The sequence below is a fragment of the Danio rerio genome, chromosome 13 (assembly GCF_049306965.1).
Source record: "Danio rerio strain Tuebingen ecotype United States chromosome 13, GRCz12tu, whole genome shotgun sequence".
Classification (NCBI taxonomy): Eukaryota; Metazoa; Chordata; class Actinopteri; order Cypriniformes; family Danionidae; genus Danio; species Danio rerio.
The window spans coordinates 20,603,736-20,610,417 of NC_133188.1; the positions used below are offsets into that span (position 1 = coordinate 20,603,736).

The 6,682-nt window shown below is 40.2% G+C and overlaps 1 non-coding gene across 1 annotated transcript; it reads right to left on the reverse strand.

Moving 5' to 3' along the window:
* Nucleotides 1–6,206: 6,206 nt before the first annotated feature.
* On the reverse strand, nt 6,207–6,397 carry LOC137487460 (U2 spliceosomal RNA). The gene has a single exon (XR_011006056.1). It is a non-coding gene; the product is annotated as a U2 spliceosomal RNA (small nuclear RNA).
* Nucleotides 6,398–6,682: the final 285 nt, after the last annotated feature.

Genomic DNA, 6,682 nt, shown 5'->3' on the forward strand with positions numbered 1-6,682 from the left:
TTTTGTATTATTTTTTCTGCTGCTTTTGTGAAAGAGGGAATGCGTACTTTTGCATAATTTTTTTTTATCATAATAATATATTATGACATTACTGATAACAATACATTAACTCTTAGTGTATTGCAATGAAATATACTCTATAGCAAACAGCATTGTTGATATATACATTGGTCGTTTGCCTTATCAAGACTGTGATGTGATGTAATGTTAGCAGAAATACACAGGTTAAAAGATTGGTGTTAGCTGAGGTCACAAGCATCTGTTTTTGCAGAATTTTATCACATTTCTCTCTGTACAAAAGGTACATGGCTGCAGCTGTTTGGTGTTTGGTGACAAACAAAACCAGTTACCTGCCCTGGCCCTTATTTTGCCAAAGTAAACACTTATGATAAGCATGGAGGAGTGAATCACATCAGCCAATTGCTAACTGTATCTAGCATGTTTAGTAGGTGGGGTACGAATGCTTACTGCTGATTGGGTTGTAAGCCAGACACGCTAAGAGAGAACGTCTTGAAACCATTCCAAAGAGGAAGGTGGATTCACTGTATCTTGTAAGTACGACTCTTCATTATCAACACAATGGATTTATAAACTCGTGAAAGACAACACACTGTGGTTTTACCACCATTTAGAGCATTCAAATTAAATCTGAAGTCACTGTGAGTTGAATGCACAACGTTGCCGCGTTATTTCTTAGCTTTTGGAACCGGAATTACCACAGGACTAACAGATGAAGGAGGTTTCCCACATTGCCTGGGTAGTCGGCAGGAATGCAGCAGCTGCAGTAGAGGGTGGGATGTTGGGACAACTTTCATCTCAGCACATTCCAGCCTACAACGGCCAGAAGCAACTGGCCTCTGCGCCCTGCCCTAAAAATAACTATTACCACCAAAACAGAGCTGGCCCAGATCCACTAACCTAACTGTACCATCTTACATAATCAAGTACTTAACACTTGTAAGCAAACACACCCAGGACCCACTATATATTAATGCGGTGGAGAAAAAAAAAACTCATAAAGGATGAGAAAAAGGTTAACTACAGTATAACTCAGTGTTTTGGAGCAATGCAGAGCTTCTCACCTCTGCATGTTTATGTTTTGGTGACTCTCTGAATCTGAAGTAGCTGTTCACACTATTTTCTATCTGGTGAATGGTTTTTAAGGCAGTGTAAATATGCTATTGGTTGAATGAGTTCTGGCTTTGTGTTAATGTCACACAAATTTTCACAGTGCACATGCAGTCTATTCCAGTCCTGAGACACAATAGCAGAGAAAGGATTATATGTGCAAGATTATGTGTGCACAGATCACAAAACTTATTGAACCCATTTGAGTTTTACACAGAATGCTGTAATTTGTAAGGTAATGTATTTATTTATATAGCACATTTATTGTGCATGGTTGTAAACCCAAAGCGCTTTACAATCATGAGAGGGGTCTCTCCACACCACCACCAGTGTTCAGCATCCACTTCGATGATGTGATGGCAACCATAGGACAACGACGCCAGTGCGCTCACCACACACCAGCTATTGGTAGAGTGGAGAGACAGCGATAGAGCCAATTCGGTGGATGGGAATGACTGGGAGCCCATAATTGGTAAGGGCCAACGGAGGCCCTTACCCATCATTAAGGGCCAATGGAGAAAATTTGTTTTTCAAATTTTGCTTTTTTTGTGGTCAAAAATTTTTTAATGACCACAGAGAGTCAGGACCTCGGTTTAACTTCTCATCTGAAAAACAGCACCCACTGACAGTGTCGTGTCCCCTTCACTATACTGGGGCATTAGGACTCACTCAGATCGCAAATTGAGCACCCCCTGCTGGCCTCACTAACACCACTTCCAACAGCAGCCTAGTTTTCCCATGTAGTCTTCCATACAGGTACTGGCCAGGCTCAGCCCTGCCTACCTTCAGTGAGTTACTAGTCTTGGGCTGCAGGGTTATATGGCTGTGGATTTGGTAGATATTAGAAAGTAAAACATTGCAAAAACATTTTTTAATGAAAACCGTGGTGCATTGAACTGATGATGCAGGAATTGCCACTATTGGCAGCTAAGATGGACATTCTTTGTTTTTTTTTAAAGAATTTTCAGAACCTTATGAAATCGGTATAATGTATGTTTAATATCGCAACATACATTCAGTGTCACAGGCAGTGATCTTGACGTCTGGATTAAAACAGAATAGACCTTACCAGGACCCATTGTGCGATCTGTATTTTTAATGCTTTGAGGTTTATGTACATGTTGCTGCTGATTGGGGATTTTTAACACACTCGTCAAACAAGCATAAACTTGTAAAAAACAAAAGAGTAATAGAGTATATGAAACCCTGTTGCACAACACACTGTTTCCCGAAAGCATTCAACTTGCAATCCAAAGCAAAAACATTGTGCTCTAGCTTGAGCTTGGACGAACCCCAGATCTGGCCAGGGTTTCCCAGGTCAAATGGCCAAATCAAAATTAACCCAAATCTCAATGGCGAATCAAAACTCATTTATAAAATACTTATTTTTTTATTATTTGTCTACTCATATTTCCCATCATGTTTTAATATGACACACTCAGGAGAGCACATAATGTAAACCCATGCAAATCTGCACAGAAAAAGCTGACCGTTTTATATTAATAGTATAATAGTAGTGGGGGCGTCACAGTGGTGCAGTGGATATCCCGATTGGTTCACAGCAAGAAGGTCAGTTGTTCGAGCCCCGATATATATATATTTGGGCTGTCAAAATTAGCGAGTTAACGCACATGATTAATTTGAAATATTTAACATGTAAAAAAAAAATAACGCAAATAACGCAGTTGCAGTTTTTTTATTTCCTGTTGTGGTTGACGTGTGTTCAGGGCCAGCGCGTCCATAGAGGCGATCTAGACGGCTGCCTTGGCCAGCAGAATATTGAGCAAACCCCCCGGTCCTCACATTCATCCGCTACACCCACCCCCTCCCTCACGGTCCTCGGTCTTCCATACGAATAAAACGGCTTGATTGTCATTTGCCTAGAACGCCAATTCTGCTTACTTTGGCCCTGTGCGTGTTTAATGTGTATAGAAATATGGATTAGACCAAGGACGCACTTTTAGAAGGAATGTTTTAGTATAAAACAATTAATGTCGCATCTTCAGGCTATCCCGCGTTTCCTCTAGAGTTTCATGCAATTTCGGGTGTTTCACTTTTAATATTTAGACTTTAACTGCATTTCACCAGTTCACTCTCATTCAGCATATTTTCATTCAGGATGTTTTAATGGAATTTAATACCGCATGGTGAATGGAAAGAAAAACCTATGCATGTCGGGACTCACGTGGTTATTTAAGGGAATTAAAAATCGCTGTTTACATGGTCAACTCTTGATCAGTATAATCTTAATCATCAAAGCTGAGTATTAGTATCCATGTGAATAAAAGTGCCAGATGAATTCGCAAGCTGTCAAAGACTTTTCTCTTGCTCACCAGCACTGCGCGTGTTGTCTCTCTGTGCGTGTGCGTGTGCGCGTGCGTGCGTGCATGCGTGTGTGTGTGTATTACACTTACAATCAAACATGGAAAGCATTTTTGTGTGTTATTGGCATGGATTGTTTTGAAATTTAAATGGCACTTACATACCTGTGTATTTACTTCTATAATAAACACGGCATTTGGTGAATAATCATTATTAATCATGATTAATTACAAAAAAGTGTGATTAATCACGTTAATTGTTTTAATCATTTGACACACACACATATATATATATATATATATATATATATATATATATATATATATATATATATATATATATATATATATATATATATGATTTCATTAATAGGGATTTGCAAAGAATTCTTTTCTGAAATTATTAAAGAAGAAAGTCCAAATGTGTGAATATAAAAACGAACTCCACCTCAATCTATAGTGTGATTTTCTTAAGTACAGTTTAATATATCACTACTTTTATAAATTAAAAATAAAATCATAAATTAATTAATTCGTTTGTTTTCTTTTCAGCTTAGTCCCTTTATTATTAACCGTAATGAACCGCCAACTCAACGATCGGGTTGTCAAGGTCCTAAGCTTATACCTCCACCCGTTCCACAATGCACCAGCCCCTTATGGCTCCCTTAGTGGGTGGTGGGCCTGCAGGAGGATGGTGCCACATTGCTCCTTCGGGCTGAGCCTGGCCGGGTTCTGTGAGATAAAACCCAGCCACCAGACCCTGGCCTGGCTCCAGGGTGGGGCCCCAGCTGCACCATACCGGGTGGCGTCACGGTCCTTGCTGTTGTTGTACTCAAAAGGGATTTTTGAACCGCACCTAGTCTGACTCCTCACCTAAGACCTTTTTGTCTTGGGAGAGCCTACCAGGGGCTTTAGCCCAGGGGACCACAGGGTGTGCTCCAACTATAGGGGGATCACACTCCTCAGCCTCCCTGGCAAAGTCTATGCCAGGGTACTGGAGAGGAGGATCCGGCCGATAGCTGAACCTAGGATCCAGGAGCGTCAATGTGGTTTTCGTCTGGGCCGTGATAAACTGGGCCAGGTCTATACCCTCACCAGGGTGCTCGAGGATTCATGGGAGTATGCCCAACTTGTCCACATGTGTTTTGTGCACTTGGAGAAGGCATTTGACCGTGTCCACAGTGGCATTCTGTGGAGGGTGCTCTGGGAGTATGGGGTCAGAGGCGTTCTGTAAAGAGCTGTCTCGTCCCTGTATAAACAGAGTAGGAGTTTGGTTCGCATTGCCGGCAATAAGTCAAACCTGTTTCCAGTGCATGTTGGGCTCCGGCAGGGCTACGCTTTGTCACCAATTCTGTTAATAATTTTCATAGACAGAATTTCAAACCATAGCCCTGGGCTGGAGGGGGTCTGGTTTGGCGACCACAGGATTTCATCTCTGTTATTCGCAGACTATGTTGTTCTGTTGGCTTCATTGAACATGGACCTTCAGCATGCACTGGGGCGGTTTGCTGCCGAAAGTGACGCAACTGGGATGAGAATTAGCACCTCCAAGTCCGAGGCCATGGTGCTCCACTGGGAAAAAGGTGATTTGCCATGTCCAGGTTGGAGAAAAGTCTTTACCCCAGATGAAGGAATTCAAGTATCTTGGGGTTTTGTTCACGAGTGAGGGAAGGATGGAAAGTGAGATTGACAGGTGGATTGGTTCAGTGGCAGCAGTAATGTGGTCAATGTACCAGTCCGTTGTGGTGAAGAGGTGAACTGAGCCGAAAGTCATTTCTAATAACTGATGTATTCGATCTTTGCCATGATGAGAGTAAATAATCTTTGACTAGATATTTTTTCAAAACTCAACTAGGATTAACTAGGCTAATTAGATTAACTAGGTAGGTTAGAGTAATTAAGCAATTGTATAACGATTGTTTGTAGACTATCAATTATATATATATATATATATATATATATATATATATATATATATATATATAGCTTAAAGGGCCTAATCATTTTGACCTCAAAATGCTTTTGTTCTAGCTGAAATAAAATATAAGACTTTTTTTCAGAAGAAAAAACATCTGACATAACATGACAATTCCCTTGCTCTGTTAAACATCGTTTGGAAAATAATTAAAAAAGAAAAACAAATCAAGAAAACTATTGCACAAGAGTTTGTTTTAGACAAGTTATTAGCTGAATAGGGACCTTTAAGACGTGTTCATTTACACTGATGGCGAAGCATCTTTTCTACTTCAACAAAGCTTTTCAATACGAAGTAGTGTGAGGACATCTAGTGGTCACAACACAAACCAACACAGATAACGATTGATTCCTGCAAACCAACGTTTCACTTTCCGTTCAACACAAGATGTATTTGTTGTTGTATAAAAAACAAACTCATTAGTCGGGTGGCTTAGTTTAGTAAGAGCACAGACTGAAAACACGAGATTTAATAAACTACACCAATAAAACCTAATATCATATACTTAATGTGCAGTTAATTAGGTATGAACATAACTTCGGCAGCTCCATTATGCTTTATTATAATAATGAAATCCCACCAGGGAACAACATCCACTTCAGTACCAGGTACCAGTGCCAAACAAGCGTCATAAGCGCCATGTGCATTTTATCACATCGTATTAAATTGTATAACATATGTGATGCCACCTGCTTAATTCGTTGATACACATCATTCGTACGGCTAGCTTCTTCTATACTTTTACATTTCCATTCATTTATTAATCTATTTTTTACCAGGTTAGGGGGTGCACCGTTCCCGGAGGTACTGCAATACCGGGTCGATGCGTGGAGTGGACGGAGCAAGCCCCTATTCCATCTCCCTGTTCCAAAAATCAATTTAATATATGGTGCCCGGGTAGGGCACGTATCAGATATTAAACTGATAAGAACAGATACTACACTTGATCTTAGCCAAAAGGCCGAGAAGCGATACCTATTATATAATAGAAAATGGGACCGGACTCTCCGAGACTGTAATCAGAATAACGGTAAGTATATAATTGTTTTCATTTATGCACTGAAAGCTGCTAATTCACGATTATATGAAATTTAACGTGTACTACAACTACTTACATTCACATTAGCTAGTACTTAGGCTTTAAAATGTACTCCTTTCTTCGACAAGAACTGACTGGAGGCGTGGATATTATAATGAGCTACTGCGGTTTTCCAATCAGAAGCATGGATAACGTTCGCGGAGTGTTAAACAATAAAAC